This window comes from Ammospiza caudacuta, chromosome 9 (genome assembly GCF_027887145.1).
Source record: "Ammospiza caudacuta isolate bAmmCau1 chromosome 9, bAmmCau1.pri, whole genome shotgun sequence".
In the NCBI taxonomy this organism is placed as follows: domain Eukaryota; kingdom Metazoa; phylum Chordata; class Aves; order Passeriformes; family Passerellidae; genus Ammospiza; species Ammospiza caudacuta.
In genome coordinates, this window is record NC_080601.1 from 35780723 (window position 1) to 35798230 (window position 17508).

Consider the following 17508-nt stretch of genomic DNA (forward strand, 5'->3'; position numbering starts at 1 on the left):
CTGCAAACACCACACACACAGTTTTCCCCAAACAGGGCAGGTATTATTCCTGCCTTGCAGTGGGTTTGCTGAGTTCCCCATGCCCTGGGGTGGTGCCATCCCTCTGGGTTTGCCCTGGGAGCTGAGCAGAGAGCTCAGCACTGCCCCAGCCCCTGCTCTGCCCAGCACATCCTTGCTGCCATCCTGCTTTCCCCTTGCTGGCTGCAGCACCAGCAGCTCATCCCTATCCCTGCCAAGCCTTCCCCAGCCAGAGGAAATGCTGTGCCATGCATGAGGATTAATATTTTAAAGTGGGTTGAGGCTAAAGGGTGTTACATGGATCTGATCTGTGCTGCTGGAGGTCAGCAGAAGCTTTAGGATAAGGATGGAATAATAGTACTTAAAAAAATAATTATGGTTTATTCTTTTGAAATCCAGTGATTTCCTGGAAGAACAGTGGTGGTTTCAATGCAATGGAAGTTGATTACAAGACATGCAAACCCTCCATGGCCCCCAGTGCCTGCCCCAGCCCTAATGCCTCCCCTCCTCAGCACCCCAAGTTCTGCTTGCAGAGCAGTTTATAGCGAGCTCTGTGCTGCAGAAATATTAAAGCATGTAATCAGATGATTGCCTACATGTTGTGTTTTCCTTTGCAGGGGTGGTTTTCACTCTCAGCAGTGGCACAGTGTGCATTGCAGGCCTGGGGAATTTGCCCCATCTCATATATATATATATATATATATATGCCCTTTTCCCTTCCTCACATTGTGCAGGGATCCAGGCAAGGATCCTGTGTGGGGATCCAGCTCAGGATCCTGTGTGGGGATCCAGCTCAGGATCCTGTGTGGGGATCCAGGCAAGGATCCTGTGTGGGGATCCAGGTAAGGATCCTGTGTGGGGATCCAGGTAAGGATTCTGTGCAGGATCCAGGTAAGGATCCTGTGTGGGGATCCAGGTCAGGATCCTGTGTGGAGATCCAGGTCAGGATCCTGTGTGGGGATCCAGGTCAGGATTCTGTGCAGGATCCAGGTAAGGATCCTGTGTGGGGATCCAGGTCAGGATTCTGTGCAGGATCCAGGTAAGGATCCTGTGTGGGGATCCAGGTCAGGATTCTGTGCAGGGATCCAGGTAAGGATCCTGTGTGGGGATCCAGGTAAGGATTCTGTGCAGGGATCCAGGCAAGGATTCTGTGTGGGGATCCAGGTAAGGATTCTGTGCAGGATCCAGGCAAGGATTCTGTGTGGGGATCCAGGTAAGGATTCTGTGCAGGGATCCAGGTAAGGATTCTGTGCAGGATACAGGTCAGGATTCTGTGCAGGGATCCAGGTAAGGATTCTGTGTGGGGATCCAGGTCAAGCTGCAGGTGGGCACTGGGTGATGCCTGATTAAAGAGCCAGGGATGACCCACCCCAGCACACCTGAGTGTGCAAACACAGCTCCTGTGGAGTGAATCCACCCCTGTTTTTACCATCCCTGGCAGCCCTGGCCCTGCTGGTGTTTGGTGTCAGTTTGTTGGCACACGCTGCCCATCCCCTCATGGGATGTGCTGCATTATTCATCAGAGAGATGAAAAACTGGAGGAGCCACTGCTGGTCCTGCTGAAGCTCGCTGTTCCTGCAGCATTGAAAGGAGCAGTCATTACCTGTCTCCCCTTTCAGCTCCAATTTGCCAGGATGAACATTTCCTGGGAAGCTCTGCAGGGCTCCTCGGGGCCGAGATGATTTATTTATAGGAGTGACCTTAGAGCCACTTGGAACTCTGTCTGCTGACATTTGTGCACTGTAGAGCACTTGTGGCAAGAAACTCCCTGTGTTTCCAGTTCCCCATCCAGCCTGAAAAACTCTTTGCAGCCTGTTTTGCTGTTGAGTAAACCCCTGGATGTCACAGCTGGATTCCTCCCAGGCTCACTCACACCCTTTGCTCATTTTCCACACCTGTGTTTCCCTGTTTCCTCTCCACATTTAAAGCCTGTTCTCCCTCCAGACCCTGAGCAGCTCCATGGAACAGCACTCTGTGTTTCCCTGCTGTGGGATGCACCCCTTGTGCGGAAGCTTTTTCACCAATTAAGCTGGAAATGTCACCAGGGTGAGCCAGCATTACCCAAACCTGCTCTGCCTCTGACCAGGGCAGATTATCAAAGGGCAGGTTCATGATCCATGGGCACACAAAGCTGCAGGCATGTTCAGGAGTGCCTGAGCTTCCCAGGCAATGTGACTGAGCTTTGTGTGTCCTGTTACAAACAGCCAGGCTGGGCTCTCCCAGAAGGGTTTTGTTTGTACCCATGGGCTGTGAAGGGCTTTAAATAGCTCCTGACAATTATTTTAGGATTTTGAACAGGGAAAGAGCTGGTAAATGTCTTTGGAAAAGGTCTGATTGTTGCAGTGGGAGAGCAGGGAGAGGGAGGTGTGGATGCACAGGGATATGTGGCTGCCCCATGATGGATGTGCAGTGACAGGACCCTTCTGACCACTGCTGTGTGTTTGGGGGAGGCAAACTTAGGGCTGAATCTTCTGCTGAAGCTGTTAAAATTCTCCAGTTTGGGATCTCTGATTGTGAACCATTTATCACTTTATGTGGCTAAGAGCAAAGAGAAAAACAAATCACCCTAAAACTCATCAGTGAGTTGCTGCCACGGGACAGGGATCAGAATTTGGCATCTGGTGCTCACCTCCTTTTGGGGGATCTCAGAAGTGTTGGTTCCCAGGCATCTCCCTGAGACCCTCCAGCAATCCCCTCTGTCCCCAGGTCCCTCAGTCCTTGCACCATGCCTGCCCCTCACTGGGCAGCCCAGAAGTTCATTCCACTGCTGCCTCAGCTGGGAACCAGAAGAAAACACTAAAATCCCTCACAGAAGGGTGGGAGAGCCGGCAGATCCCATTTCAACAGAGAAGCACCAAGCACGAGGCAGGGGATGGTGGATCCCACTGGTTCCACCTGGGAATAAACAGGGAATGAATTCCTGTCTGGCACAGCCAACTCCTTCACAGGCTTTGGGCTTCACTCAGGAAAAACACTGATCTCTGCAAAGCAAAAGCACTAAAAATCTTCCAGGAAAAAAAGTGGTTTATTTCTACAGGGAGAAAATGGGACAGCTAAGGGAGAGAGAAGCAGAATGGTGCCAGGGTGTCAGGAAGGCTTTGGGGACAGGATGGGAGGGGACATGGCCACTCCATGGAGCAGTGGCAGGGCTGGACACCGAGCTGGAAGCCACGTGTGCTGATGCTGGCAATCATTGCAGTGCCAGGCAGGGGAAGGGGGAGCTGCAGCCTTCACTGATGTCTGCAGTGTTTATTGTCCCCACTCTGTTCCTGCAGGACTGTGTTCATCACCTGAGCTCTTTAACCCTCCACTATCTGCTCTGGAATATGGGCTCTGATGGGCTTCATCCATCCACACCTTCCCAGCTGATAAAGGACTTTTAGTCTCAGAAAGGTCCCCTTCAATTATTTTCAGGCATTAGATATTCTGCAGCAGGAGCTGAGATGGTCCATGACCTCTGAGACATCTGAGTGAGAAATGGTGGTGATGCTCCATTTCAATGAGGCAGACACTCAGCCTGGCTGGAAACATTCTGAAAATGAGGTGAACTAAGGAGTTAACAGCTTTTAAAGTGTCATAATGATGAAAGGAACTTTTAAAGTGTCATACTGATGAAAGAATTACAAAACTCTGAAGGTGGGACCAAGTCTTGACCCTTGCCTTGGGTTAATTCTGTGGGGGCAGTCCAGGACCTGGTGCTTTTCAAAGGGTTGTTCCAAGGGTTTATATTGGAGCAAAGGGAGGGAAACTTCAGATCTGCCATTGGATCAGGGGTGGGAGTTCTCTGACAGGCTCTAATTTGAAATCTCTGAAGTCTAGGAGAGAGCAGTCCTTTTAAAGTCTCAAACTGGTGGCAGCTCCAAGCTGGGACATGATGTGCAGTCAGGGAATGGAAATTCAGTCATGCAAAACAGCTAAACATAACAGCTGCTGAAAGAGAGCCTGCTCTGGGGGGAAAACAGGGAGGCTCAGCCTAGAAATTCATCCTCTCATGTCCTGCATGAGGCTTTTGGAAATTCCCCTTTAAACAAAGCAAAGGTTAACCCCTGCTTGGGAGAATCCCTAAAACCCTGCCCTGCTCCAGGTCTTCCCAATTCCTCTGTGGAATTAAGGGTTAAATCCTGAAACCCATCCCTCTGTAAAGTGTCTCACCCACCTCCAAATCAGGTGAATTGGACTTGGAACCTGTCTTTGGCTCTTCATTAGGCAACAGCTTCCATCTCATTTCAGAGAATTTCTGCTAAAGCAAAAAATTTAAGCAGAAAATTTGTATTACTGGAAATCAAATTTGGAAAATTTGTATTACTGAAAATCTGAAAGGATGATTCCCCCCCCAGTTTGGCTTACAGAAAATAACAAAGTGTCATGTGCCCTTGACCACACACATAACTGATGAGGTAAACAAGGGAAGTTTATCTCACATCTGACTTACCAGGGGTTGTGGTGACCTACCCACAAGGTTTGTTTGAGCATTTTGCTTTTCACATGTTGTAATTTTGTTGTTTTCCTTGAAAAGCCATATCTATACTTGAGAAAACAAAAGGACAGAGGCACAAATGTGAGTGTACCACAGAACCCCCTCAGCAATTTGTGGTTCCCAGCTTCACACACATCTTTAAATTCTGCTCATTTTCAGTCCTGCATGGGGTTTCCATAGGGTTTCCCACCTACCTACAGAGGAAAGGGGAATTTTCCTCCTCATAACAAATATTTGTTATTTTAGCTTCTGGTCACCACAAACATTTATTCAATTTTTTAAAATGAATTTTGAATTTAATTTTTTTTTTTGTGCCAGACCTCCTCGTTTCTTTCCCTTGTGCTGATTTTTTATGCCTACAAATGATTCATTTAATCTTTCCCAAAAGAGTGTAGCAAATTAGATTAACGAGGCAAATTAATAAACCAGCGTAGCTGTGAGACCTCAGACACTTTACTTACCAAGTGCAGCACATCGTCCTTCACTCAGAGGCCCAGCACAAGTTATTAATGCACAGATTTTGCCATCCTTGGTGCTGTGTGGCTACTGCTGATGCCTTGTGAAGGCTGACCTACAGCAGAGACTGGACAGAACTAAAGAATAAAGCAGGGATTTATTCAAAGATCTCCTCCATGGGCAGCACAAGAGCCCAGCCAGGGCTGCACCCAAGATGAACCAAAATGGCCCCAAAATGCACGGCCGGGCACGGGCTCTGTCCCTGGGATCAGCTCTGCTCCATTTGCACCTTGCAGTTCATTGTCCCATTCCAGCTTTAGCCCCTGCAGTCCCACCCTGCTTGTTTTTCTCTCTCCAGCCCACGGTGTTTGTGCTCCTGGGCTGAGATTTGGGTCATTTGTCCTTGGTGCCCAGCTGGAGCAGGAATTGTTTTGTGTCCCTGCTCTGTGCACAGAGCTCAGCATCCCTGATGTGAGCCCAGACCCACACACTAAAGCAGCACAGAATGTGAAAAACATAAAAGCTAAACCTGAGGCATCACTGCCAACCTGGCAATGCCACAGGAGTTTGGTGGCTGTGCCCTGGATGGCCACTGGTGCTCTGCCACAGCTGGAACCGAGGTGTGCTGGCTGCTCTGAACCCCTGCCAGGAAATGCTCTGTAGAGCTGGAGATTTTATCACAGCCCATTGTAACTCGACAACAATGAAGCCATTAGAGCTTGGACCCGAGCCCACAGCACTTGGAAATGTGACAAACTCACCTTTATGGGGACTAACAGCACGGTTTGTGGCTTTGTCCATCATCCCCAAAGCGACTGCACCTCCCACACCCTGGCTGGGCTGAGTTTGGGGCTCTGCACCCTCCTCTGAGCTTTGAGGCCTTTCCCATCATCAGGCACACGGAGATCTCAGGGTTTTCCCACCTGTTTCCCTGCTGGGGTCAGGAAAAAGCAGCCCAGGCTTTGCAGAGGCTCAGTTTAGGAGCAGAAACTCTCTGTATTGGGCTGGGGAAGGTGGAGAATGACCAGCAGGATCTGCCTCAGCTCCCTGGAGCCCTGAGGGTGCCCAGCCCAGCTGTGGAGGATGCTGTGAGCTCTGGACAAGCTCACACTCCAAGCCAGGCCTGGAGCTCATGATCCTGATATTGATCTTTGTTTAATACAATATATTAAGCAATTTAAACAGGCAGCACCTGGCAGGGCTCCTTGGCAGGCAGCCCAAGCTCTGGGGAGCATCACTGCTGGCTCTGCTCAGCCTCCCCCAGCAGCAGCTCTGGGAGAGGCACAGAAAGCTGGGAGAGACCAGGAGGGCAGGCTGAGCACACGCCCCGACAGCTTTTCTCTGAGCAGAGGGACTGGAAGATTTCTCTTTTCTCTTTCTAGAGACTGGAAGTTTATTTTTTTTTTTTTTAAACAATATGGCCTTTTCTGGTGAGTTTTTTCCTGTGGGGTGGCTCAGGGGACACCAGGGAAGGCCACATCCTGACAGGCTGCTTTTGCTGTCCAAGGCAAGGAATGCTGAGAGACAAGGAAATGCACAAATGCAGATGGGATTTGGCTTTTTTTTAGTGGCTTTTTTGCAAAGTGCACCTGTGTCTGCCTGAACAGTTTTAAAAGACAGATCCTGAGTACAGGGAGGTGGGACAGAGCAGGGGCTCCTGTGTGCCCTGTTCCAGGTGGTCTCTGCAAACTCAGAGGTGCCTGAGCATGGGGATGATGCTGTCCTGATCCCCCCAGTTCTCTGGGTGTGGAGATATCTGGGGATATCCACTGACTGGATATCCACTGACTGCCATGGGGCACCTGCTGGGAAGTGGGGACCTTGGCTCTGGTTTAGTCAGACCCTAAAGCTTCACCCATCCAGGCTGGAGACAGAAACATTTATCTCATCAGGGAGAATAATTTCTGTGCATCCTTTAATCTGGGAACCCCACCTTCATCAGGGAGAACGGATCCAAGCACCCAAGAGCATCCTGCAAAGAGACTGGGACTGTCTGGAGCTCTGGCACGTTTGGGACTGAATGTCTTCCCAAGTTCCTTTATAAGCAGAGTTTCCTACTTGTTTATGTCAACTGTACCCTGTGTAATCTGTTTGGTTTGCCTGGGGGAACAGCAGGACACTAATTAATTAATGATGACAAGAATGACTCACTTTCCTTGTGCCCTCCTGTGGCACCTTCTTTGTCACAGGAGGAAGCAGGAGCACAGATCCTGCCCCAGGCTGTCTCCTGGGGAAAGGAGGGCAGCAAAATATGGATTTGTAGTGACTGTGCAGCATTTGTGTCCTGCCCAGTGTCACCACAGAAGAGGCTGCTCCGTGAACAGCCACTCGGTGTTCCTGAGGGAAGCTGGGAATGTTGGGATTTTAATAGCACTGGGATTAACTGCCTGCTTAAATGAGGAAAGCAATAGCTCTGTAATTAGTGTGTGACTTCCTGAGCAAAAATGGGAATGCTGCTTGCCCTGCTGCTCAGGGAAGGGGCCCAGCCTGGCCCCAGGGCAGGAAAGCTCCTCCTGCAGGCTTGGACATCCCCACTGCTTCCCCAAAATCCCACAGCCTGCAGCAGCCCCAACACTTGACAAAGGCTGCTGCAATCTCCATCTGGGAATCTGCAAGGGTGGGAAATCTCACCAGGATTAAAATTCTCCCCCACAAGCTGTGGTTGAGTGAGAGCACAGAATTAACACCGTGTTTAGGACAAAATGAAACAAATCCAGATCTGACCACCTGTTCTGGAACAGGAGAGAGGCGGGAGGCTGGGCAGGGGGGAGGAGCTGGGAACATCGTGTGGAGGGGTCAGTTTTATTGGCGAGAGGGCAAAAAGCTCTTTGTTGTGGGCAGGTCCCTTCCCTCAGGCCATCCTGGCTGTCCCCAGACTGGGCTGAGTTCTCCATTCCCAAACAAGGCTCGGTCATATCCTCTTATGACAGCTTAGAGTCTGTCATTACTGCTCATTACCAGATTGACAGAGCACAGCCTGTCCTTGCTGCCCTGCCCGCAGCTAAAATCCTGCATGCAGGAGTCAGGAATCCCTGCTGCCATTAGAAATCATTAGAAATCCTAGAGGGAAAAAAGCCTCTGAACCCCAAACTCACAATCCCCCAAGGTCACTGTGTTAAAATAAAACATATATACATATATTTGTAATTTTTTTAACTAAAGGGAAAGATTTCCATGTTAAAGTATTGAAAAGCAGCCTGATTGAGCCCCTAAGAGTTCCCCTGTACATTTTTTTTTCATGCCACGCTGAATGTAAGATTGAACATCACACAGCTTCCAGTGGCCCCCGGCCAGGCAGAGGTTGGAAAATAATTCCCTTTTTTACAGATGTCTTTATCCATGTAGAATGGATAAGTTTAGACAAGAAGGATGTGAGCACTTCAAAGAAATTGATGTCCAGTTAAAGAAAGGCCCCACAAGGTCCTTGCCTATTTTCCTATGGATATTATGGAGAATCTCCAGGTGAGCTGGAGCCAGCAATGCACTGAGGTGAGAGCTGAGCTGGATGTTTACTTTCCTCAGCACTTCCATTTGTGATCTGTAGCTAGGAACTGCTCAGTTCCCTATTTATTTAGTGGGGGATGATAGAATATTTCAGGATACAGCAGCCCATGTTCTGCCAATTCATAGGATAAACAGACAAAATGTTTCCTGGGGTTGGTTTGTCAGGAACAGCTGTTCTTTAGGACGTTGTAGGTATCTTTTCTCTCAAACTAATTTGATCAGGACTTAGGAAAACCTCCACAAAATAAATACTCCACAGTTCAAGCAGACACTGCAGCTGCTCGGTGGGGAAGGTTTCAGCTATGGAAATAGGGAAATTGCTGCTCCACAGGAAGATGGGAGCTAACTATTTCCTCTGGTGTGGGAAGAGTTGTCAGGGCTGTGGAGAAAAACAGAGCACCCAAGGGCAATTAGTGACTGGCAGATCAACATCATTTTCCTGTCTGAGCACTTACTATTAACACTTGAGGACAAACAGGGTCAGGACTCACCTTTAAAATATTTTCTACACAAGGAGAGAGAGAGAGAATGTGTCTAAATAGCAAAATATCTTCCTTTAACATTGCTTTATCTTTTCTTTCTTCATCTTCTCTAGCCATTATTTTTGTGGCTGAATGTTTTAATTTATCACCAAATACAGGTTTCTCTCTGTGCCATGTAAACTCCCTTGTCTGTTCAGTTTTAAAAGTGTACAGTGTTTTTGAGACCATTCATTTAAAAAGAGCTTTTAAAATGAAGGTGGTTCTTTGCACAGAACCCCTGAGACAGCTGCCAGGAGTGCTGCATAAATTACAGCCTCTTCTAGTGACCATTTAATGCAAGGAAGATGGAAAAAAACCAGCATGCAGATGATGCTGAAAGCCAAGAGCATTTTTCAAAACTCAAGGTCTTCACGCTAATAATGAAAAATTCCTTGTCTCTGCTGGGGGTGACCTTGTGAAAAGCAGCTTGCATGTGCATCTCAAAACATCAGGGCTAAATTAGGTCTCCATAATGCGAGTGCAGTGTGAACTAGGGTGTCTGTGCTCCCCAGAGGGGCCAGTGTGCCTGGAGGTAACGTGTTCAGCCTAGTTCAGATGCACTGAAATGCTCTGGGACGTGCTCAGGTGTGCTGAGCTGCAGGTGCTGCTTTCTCCCTGCTCCAGAGGAAAGGACAGTACAGAACAGCTCACAGGTGAGAGCTGTGGGAGAGGAGGATGCTGGATGAGAGGTGAAACTCTTCCTTTCAGATGGGAAATGAGCAGCTCACAGGTGAGGGATGCTGGAGAGGAGGATGCTGGATGAGAGGTGAAACTCTTCCTTTCAGATGGGAAATGTTGCTGCCTGGAAGCTTCCAAACCCAGAGAGGTTGTGGTGAATGCTGGAGTGTTGAATCCATGCTGGTTTGCACGAGCTCAGGAGCTCCAGCAGGATTCCAAAAGTGCTGCCAGGCTGCCAGGATGACCAGGAGAGGATGGAGCTGATGGAGTGTGTCTCTGGGGACATTTCCCATTTCTGGAGGCACCTCCATCACTTCAGGGTCCACCTCCACCCTTGCTCCCTGCCTTGGACACCAGAGGCTTTAGGAGATCCCACAGAGCTTTGGAGAGCAAGTTTCAGAGTTCCTGGATAAGTTACAAAAGCTCCAAATTCTGTGATAATTTTTGTTTTAAGCAACATTTTTCTTTTTCTGGAAAATTTTCCTTACTAATTACTTTCATTTTGTAGAATTAAGTATTTTAGAACATTGAAAATTGAAGCAGGAAAGAAATAGAGGCTTTTAAACAGCTCCAGCTATAAACTTGGATGAGAAATATCAATTAAATGATTTTTGTCGTGGCCCTTCCAGTATTAGGCTGGCAGAAAGAGAAGCCAAAACTGTTCTTGCTGTTCTAAGTTAATAGTTTGTGTTTCTAATCCATAATCTCTTTTATTTCACGCAGTCTCACTACATTTGGGACTTCATGCTCTCTAGTCACATTATCTCTCAAGGAAAACCAGCTCAATTAAACTTCATTTGGGTTTGAAAAGAGGCAGAGTGTGCATGTTTTGAGACAATTAGTGCAAGCTCAGACTGCTTATCAGGGAAAGAACAATCAGTGTCAGTCAGACCCTGGAACAGGGCTCAGAGAAGCCATCAGTGGGATCTCCACCCTTGGAGGGTTCACACTCAAAGGCTCTGATCTGGCCAGATTTTGTCTAGACTGTGCTTTGGCCAAGAAAAGCTGGACCAGAGGGTCCTTGAGGTCCCTTCCAGCCTGCTCCTCTGGGATTCTCTGATACACATCTAACCCCAAAGCCCTGTAAATCTGCAGGCAACATCTATGAGTACAAAAAATATTGTACAGGAGCCTGTGGGATGGGTTACAGCAGCCAGGAATCCCACTGCAGTGTCTGAGGGTATGGAAAGGAAAGGATTATGAAGGTATTCTGTCAGATGAGGAAAACCAGCTAAACAGGGCATATGGACCCAAAATGCCAGGCAGAACACAGATGCTAATATTCCCTATTTTTCCTGGAGTGTTTCAGGAAGCCCTTGATCAGTATTAGATGTAAGGACTCAGCCTGAGTGAGCTGCTGGTGAGAGCAAATCTGCTCATCCCTCTGCACTGAGCTGGGGTATTGACCCAGCACTGGCACAAACAGAAATGCCTTCTGCACTCTGGCAATCAAAAACTGCAGGAAAAAACCTAACCAGCTGGTTTGTTTTGTTCCAAAACATTGGAATTATATTTTTAACTAATGAGTTTGAGAAACTGATATTTGTGGTTCTCTTTTGGTGTTTGCTTTTAGTTCCTGACCCCTTTGTTTATACTTAGTCAATATTTTATGCTTTTCTGTGCTGCATTGAGGATTAGAAATCTACTTTGAAAATAAAGCCTCAGATTCTAACTCAACCACTTGACTCTAGAGGCAGAAGGTCTAGGACAGGAAGCAAACATTCCAAGAAAAACATGAAAATACTGACAGCTGACAGAAGTGTGATGTAACAGTGTTGAACTGAGAAGATCTAACAGGACCATATGCTGAGGCAGTCAGCAGCTCTGAGAGGAAGCCAAAGTCCAAGGGACTTTTCTCCAGGGGTTATCAAACCTAAATAAGAAGCAGCTATTTTGATTCTGAGCAACACCAGCGAGGCCTTATTTGGAATATTCTCTGATGTGAGAGGAAGACAGCCAAGAAATGAGCAGAGCTCAGCTTTGGAGCTGTGTGTTCTGGGGGAAGCCCAGCTCACTTGGCCTCTTCCCTGAGTGCCTGAGGACACTGGGAAAACTCTTGAGGATGAAGCAAATCAGGCAAGATGTGTACTTGGAATAAGAGAGTGAAAATTCAAAGCCAGGATGGCAGGATAAGAGAAATAGAAACAAAATGAAATGGCAGAACTTCTGTTTCTTCAGCACAGTGGTTGGAAAGCTCTAATTCAAACAGGTTTGGGCTCCATTTGAGAAATGAGCTCCCTCATTTGAGGCAGGTGATCAGCCCCATTCATCTGAACAGCCTCTGCTTCTGACATGGGGAGCCTGGACTCTCATCTATATCAGGTTGGATGAGGCTTGGAGCATCCTGATCCAGTGGAAGGTGTCCCTGCACAGGGCAGGGCGTTGGAACAAATGATCTTTAAAGTCCCTTCCAACCCAAACCATTCTGTGATTTTATGATCAGCTGTGTAATCAATATTCCTAATATAACCAATGTAATGTGATGTTTCTATACCAGTGAAATGTGGCTTTTGGGCCAAATCTGGACTTTCTCCCCAGCCCTTGGGTGTTTGTCCAGGTCCCTTGACTGTAAAAGTTGGCTTGGCAGAGGGAGGAACCATGGGAAGTCTTGGGGAAACTGGGCTGTGTGAGAGCCATGCCCAGGAATAAAAGGACATGAATCCCTCCTGGCCAAGGATTTCAAAGATTCCACAGCCAGTGAAGGAATGTGACCTTCCTGAGACTGAGCAGCTTCACCAATTTCCAGTTATTCCAGCAGCAGCTCAACATTTTGCATAATTTTGTAAAATTGGTTTTATTGATTAGGCTGAATTGCATTGTGCAGAGCTCAGACAGTGGCTCAGCCCCTCTGCTGCTGTGGTAGTGAGATGGACAGAGAATGATGGCACATGGAGCTGGCTGGCTTAGGGCACCAGGGGGTTACTCCTCAGGTAAATATCCTCCTGAATTCTCTGACCTTGCTCCTCACTCTGACTTCTGTGGGATATCCAAGTCCTTGTGATATTTAGGCAATTTCAGCTGTACACAACCCCAGAGATGCTCTGAATTGTCCTTTGGTGTTAGAGCCCTGTAAATTTACAGCTGTGCCTGGACATGGGCAGCTCCAGAGCTGCTGTCCCATACAAGTGGGAGCTTTTGAAGCTTAAACTTTCTTCAAAGGGCTTAGGCAAGAGAAACTCAGATGCAGCTGAGACATGTGGTTGGAAAACGGAAGCAACACGTTCCTGAAACACAAAATCTGTAAAGTCTCAGGGTGGCAAGGATTATTTGGGAGACAGAAAACATATTTTTCATATGAAAGCAGCAATGTGTGCTACAAAAAGCCTGTTTATAATGCAGCTTACCTAGCAGACAGCCATGTCAAGCTGTCAGTGGAGAGAGGACTGACAACAAGCTAATGACCTCCTGCTGCTCAATAAATGTCTCAGCTTTGCTCCAGCATCTCTTTGTGCAGTGGGAGGGAGACAGAGATGCCAGGCAATGTTCTCTTGCAATTATTTTATTCTGTTTCTACCCATTCTTTTAACACAACATACAAGAAAGGCGGGCACAGCAGCTTTGGTGAGGGATGATACAGTAAACAGTCGCTCAAGCTATAATTACTAAATTTTTTTTTTACATTTAGGAATAAAAGCAATCAAAGAACTGTCCTTCCAGAAAAATAATCTGTTTTGAAAATGATTTATTTTTCTGCTCCACTCATTGTATCTGTAAATAAGGCAAAGCATTATGAGGTACCCTGCTAGACAGCTTTCTGCAAGATTAAATTAGCAATAAGATGGAAAGCTACTTTTTATGCAGTTATTGAAACTGCCTATTAGTGATGAAGACGGCTAAGAGAAGGTACAGATTTTTACAGAACACACCTCTAAAATATATTAAATCATATTTATGTGATAAGAATTTATGGATCAGGCTAGGCCTGAATTAAAATAAAAATCTCATCCAACATTTCATGGTGTTCCAGAAAAAATGTCTTTTCCCCATTTTAATTCCAGAATTTTGTATTCCTTATCTTCCCCAGCTACCATCCAAGGTCTCCACTAATGGCTCTAAAGTATCCCTGATATTCTTTCACCATCCTGCTGAGCCTGTAGTGTGGTAATTGGCACTGCTCTGTTGGAATCTCACTCTTACTGGTTTGTGTTCTGGTTTCAATTGAGCTGTCTGTGTTTAATCCTAGATTTGCTCATAAAAAGGATAAGTTTCAATAAATAGGTAAGAGAAAGGCTTCTGAGACACAGAATGAAAATATCCAGAATCCTTAAGCAGTCTATTGGTGGATTACGTCAACTCAAAGATAGATTTTGCTCCCTCTGGCTCATCAAATAATCTGATTAGCTGGTGCTGATTATGCTGGGCATGATGCACTGTGTTCTGCAAACCAGACACAGAATGTCCCTTCTCTGCTGCCTCGTGTGCTCCTGGACAGCCTTATTTATAATAAATCCCATTTTCACTTTTGCCAACCTCTAACAGCTTTGGCTCAACTTTGGGCCATATTAAAGGCACCTGATAACGCTGCCTTGCTGCACAGGAGAAGGGCTGGCCTCTCCTAGAGCAGAAAAATGTCTGAGATTCTGCCTCTCAGCTCCACTGCCATTGGGTTTAGCATCTCTGGCTTTTACACAGTGTTTGGGGAGGGGTGATGCCATCACAAAAGCCAGCAGTCAGAGGAGGGGGTTGCCTGACCCAGTATCAAAACCTGTGGCAGCACAATGTGGCGTTTTCATCTCCTCCAGCCCCAGCTGGCAGTGGTGGAGGAGTCAGTGTTATGCTGACCCCACACCTCATTTTCTGCTGCCAGAAGCATTTTGGAGGGGTCTGGGGTTGGTGCTAGTTAAATGTGTCAGTGGTGATGGTGGCAGAAACAGTGGCCATTGTGCAGAGCTATCCAGGCTCTTTAGGCCTGACATTTCTGTACAGCAGTAAGTTTGTGGATTTCAGTCCATTTTTAAAATGGATTTTTGTCTCAGGTCCTCACAAATGTCTTATATGCCCGTGAAGGGACTCAGGCTGCTGCATCCTTTCAGAGCTGTGTTGTGATTTGTCACTGCAGTCCCTGATGGCTTTCAGAGCACACCCAAAGAGCTCTGTGCATTCTCCTATTCTATTTTTCTTTCCCCTTTCCCACCCTGTCTCACATTTTCCTTGGTTCCCTCTCTCTTTTCCTCCTGTCTGTCCTCCCCCTGCATTCCTGAGCTGTGCCAGCCTTGCTGATGGTGCTGGGAGCAGCAGCAGCCACGCTGTGCTCCCCATCTGGGCTGGGCAGCTCCTGCAGCTTCCTGGAGCCTCCAGATCCTCACTGGGGGCTGGAGCACGGCCACCATCCCAGCTTCCTGCTGTTCTCCACGTGAGCTGCTCTCTGTTGGCCAGGCTCCTTCACCTACACAAGGTCTGCCCAGCTGAGGAAAGCTTCCAAGGTTCCCCCATCACAGGGCTCAAAGCCTTCAGCTGGGCAGCCCCATCCCAGTGGCTTTGCTCCTTCACTCCCTCTGCTCCATGTGGAACTAGAGAGGAAACAAGAAAATTATGAGAACATGGATGCTTTCAATGTAAGTGCTCGCCACTTTGAACCATTTTCTTTTTGCTACTGAAATACATTTCAGGGTGCAGACTTTAGAGACATTTCTACCCAGTTTTTCCAAGCTAGGTTTATTTATTCTCTATCCTTCTGGCTGTTTTGTCCCCAAAACAATCACCCCACACACTGTGACCTCTTGGAGAACTGTGAAGGGTCTCTTGCTGGCTCTTTCACATCTCTTCCAACCCAAGGCATCCTATGGTTTTGTAAATGAGCCTCCTCTGACTTCAGCCTTGCCTGGATAGGACGGATCGTGATCTAGCTAGAGCTGAATACTTTTATGATTCAAATGGAATTGAGAAAAGCAGCCCAAGGATGGGATTTACTGGATGTAAAGGCTCAGGCTGACTCAGAGGATGGAAGACTGGTAACAAATCAGTGAACCATTTAAAACATCCTGTTCTCAATCCAAAACCTGTGCTTCCTTTGGATTTTTGTGCATTTCTATTCCTCGCCCTTTATCTAAGTGTTGCTAGTCCTCCTTGCTCCTGAAAACACAGGATAAAGAACAGCAAGAGCAGGATCTGAGGAGCTGGTTGAGTAGGGAGCTCTGCATATCCAAAGTTCAGCTAGTGAGGAATAATAACCATCTGGTGACCACGTCCATCCCTGCTGCTGGAAAAGCTGAGGATGAATCTCCTGATGGGAGCCGGCACCCTGCCTGAGAGCAAGGAGCTACCAGGGTAAAGAGAATTACATAAGAGCAAGATCTGCACTTAGACATCACTAACTAGATGTAATCTTTGCATTCAAGCTGAGGTAATTCTGCTGCAGCACAAAAACACTCCATGCCAGCAGAAAATAATTAGGTTTTTGTCTTTTTTTTTTTTTTTTTTTGCTTACCTGAAGCACAATTTTGTGTCGCTGAGGCTCCCCTGCTACTACACACAACAAATGTGCTCCTGTGGAATGTTTCAATGCTTGCTTTCTAATTATAGCTTTGGGTATCATTTGCTCTGGTATAAACAGGGTGAATCAGAACAGAAACGTCAGGCAGGCTTGAGGGTAAGGCCTTTTACTAACAGGACTGAAAAAAATCAGAGCATCTTGTGAGGCAAAGCTCTCAAAGGGTTTCACGGGAGACAGCGGCAAATTGCAGCTCAGGGTTGTGCCAAAAAAATCCTGAATTTATAAATTCTTTGTGGGAAAGGAAGGGAACTTCCCAGCCATCTGCCTCGCTGGCTGCCTGCAAGGCTCACACCTCGCAGGCACAGAGGGTTCCAGGCTGCTGGGATGGCAACCAAGGGGGCTCTGAGCTGGCTAAAGCTGCAAAATCACAGCCCTTGTGCACACTGCTGGGGTTTTACCAAATCTGTGGGCTCTGACAAGGAGATTGACTATCAGCTCTGGTAGGGAGAAAGGAGATTGGAGCTAGGATGGCTAAGGAAGGTGGGGAGTTACAAGAACAGGGATTTATGATGTTCGAAAAGTGGGGAAAAGAGAAATCTGGAACACACATATATGTGTAAATGATATTTTTTTCCCGTGGCTCTGCCGTGGGTTTGTTGAGAGGCACAAGGGGCAGTTGTACAACTCTGTGTGAAGGCACACGAGCTGCAAGGCCTGAGCAAATGCAGCTCTGCAAAGGAAGGCTCCCAAAATAACAGCTTCAGCTGTCAAATGAGTATGACTGTTCCAAATTCCTTCCCAGGGAGTTAAAATTTCTCCTTAAACCGGTGAAAGAAAATGAAAATTTTGGGTGGGATATAGGAAATTATATCCCACCCTCCTTCCTTACAACTTCTGCCACCTCTAACAAAAATAGAATTATCTTCCTGACATTTAAAAAAAGAAAAGATGATCAAATACCAAATCTATTGAGGACTGGACTATCAAGTCATGTAGATTTTGATGTGACTCCAAATTAGAAGTCTGAAAGCTCTTCTTGGATAAATTATATGTGTAAATATCAATGTTCTAAACTGCTGAAAGGTCATTCCTCTTGTATTTTATTGTTTAAGTCCAGAACAAATGGCAAACTTCTGCAAGGTAAACCTGGAAGGAGACACCAGCAGCTTTTTGAGCTAAAGCCAAAGACACAGCCTGACAATAAAGTCACCAACATCAAAACCATCAGGTAATTGGGAGATGCAGCCCAGGATTTGCTTTTGCTCTGGTAAATATTTTCAAATTCCATTTGACCACATGTTCTCCTTCAAATACTATCCAGGGACCTCTTTGACTACTCAGAATGCTTCTGTTCTGCAGATCAACTGTGCAGAGAGTAAAATCTCCTAGAATCATGGAACACTTTGGAATTATTTTTTTTC